We start from the raw sequence: 1,772 nt of genomic DNA, 5'->3' as shown, positions 1-1,772 counted from the left end.
AGTCTGTTATAAGTCTGAAAAATTAATGTTATTGTTAATAGTGGAATTAATCAAGTGAGCAATTAAAAATGGGGGCAAAAACAAAAGTGTTGCGTTTATAATTTTGTTCAGTGTATCTCTATTGTAGTATTTGGATGTTTTCATTTTTCTGACATCTCCGTTTACTGATATATAGTGTGTCTGTGCATCAATTAATTAATAATGTTAATAATTTTATAGTTTGTGTGTGTTTTCAATTTCACGTTCTATCCTCTTAGTCTTCCAGGAAGTGACATCATTTAAGAGGGAAAACGGCAGCACAAACATCAGTATTATCAATGGAGTGTATGAATTCTATAATGTTTTGTTGTATTTGTAGGTTTTTGTCACTTTTAAAACATTCTGTCCTATTCTAATTATTCTATAAACTTTTTTTTTAACCACTGTATAAATAATAAAGTCATAATGAATGAAGTTGAAGTGTCTGACCTTGTCAAGAAGAGCATATTACCCTTTTAACGTACTTAATTCACAACACAAACATTGAAAATTGTTTTTAATGTTCAAAAGTTACTGCAAATGTCTCATAGATGTTTTGATGTATTCATAGGGGTTAAAGAAGGTGACCACCAGTGGTGGACGAAGTACACAAATCAAGTGAGATACTTGAAAAATGCACTTAAGTACAGTAACGAAGTAAAACTACTCCGTTACTGTCCACCACTGGTGACCACCAGTGTTACATTACTCAAGGTTATCACTGGATTTACCAGTTTGCCAAGTTTTCCAGGTTAGTGGCATCAAATTTTTCAAAAATATGAATAGTTTAAGACCTAAGCAGAAAGTAAACTAGAGATTCTATGAGCAGAATTGTATGTTGTGATTTATGTTTGAGGTAGGTTTGCAATAATCTGTAATTGAAATAATTGTACTTTCCACTAAACTGACATAATTGCTGATTACCAACTGTACACACATTTCTGCTCACGTTTTTAGGCAGCTGAACAGCTGATCAACACTGCTGTGCATTTGTTTGAATGTGTTTTATATCAAGTTAGTTTATGTCACGTAAAACATATAAACTGTGATTGTTCGCTTTGCATTCAGTCAGAACATCTCTTCTCATATGCAAATGTAATATATATACAGTATATATATATATATATATATATGTGTGTGTGTGTGTGTGTGTGTAAAATTTCCATACATTAAATATATTTGAAGTAAAAACATAAAACCTATTATAATTTGGAACAATTTCATATATTAACAAGTACTGTATATCTGGCCCATGCAAATATGTATGTTTATGTATGTGGAATATGTTTTTGGACTTAAGTGTATTTAAGGGGGTCTGAATACTTTCCGTACCCACTGTATATCCATCCTAAAACCCAATGATACAAGTAAATATAAAAGATAGACGTGTATTTAAAAATGCATTACAAAAACATATAAGCATACAGATTTTTTGTAAATGTTGTTTTAATAAAGTTGCATATATAAATGAAATACATGTTGACATATATGGTTGCTACATAGAATACCATATATATAAAAAACATCATATAGATATTATTAACATATGAATGAATGAATGAATTAATGATGCATTTATATAGCACTTTATTGTGTATTGTTGTACACCCAAAGCACTTTACAATCATGTGGAGGGGTCTCTCCTCAACCACCACCAGTGTGCAGCATCCACTTGGATGATGCGACGGCAGCCACAGGACAACGGCGCAATTGCGCTCACCACACACCAGCTACAGGTGGAGAGGAGGGAGAGT

At 32.1% G+C, this 1,772-nt stretch overlaps 1 long non-coding RNA gene across 2 annotated transcripts in view; it reads left to right on the top strand.

Moving 5' to 3' along the window:
• Nucleotides 1-704: 704 nt before the first annotated feature.
• The window catches only part of LOC107667958 (uncharacterized), a 7,387-nt gene continuing 6,319 nt past the window's right edge, over nt 705-1,772 (top strand). For both annotated transcript variants that reach the window (XR_001631838.1, XR_001631837.1), the window contains exon 1: nt 705-769. This is a non-coding gene — a long non-coding RNA (uncharacterized LOC107667958). The remainder of the gene's footprint in view (nt 770-1,772) is intronic.

This window comes from Sinocyclocheilus anshuiensis, unplaced genomic scaffold (assembly GCF_001515605.1).
Source record: "Sinocyclocheilus anshuiensis isolate Anshui unplaced genomic scaffold, SAMN03320099.WGS_v1.1 scaffold2229, whole genome shotgun sequence".
NCBI classification, from domain to species: domain Eukaryota; kingdom Metazoa; phylum Chordata; class Actinopteri; order Cypriniformes; family Cyprinidae; genus Sinocyclocheilus; species Sinocyclocheilus anshuiensis.
Note: the sequence above shows the minus strand (reverse complement) of the source record. Positions and strands in the feature narration are given on the sequence as shown.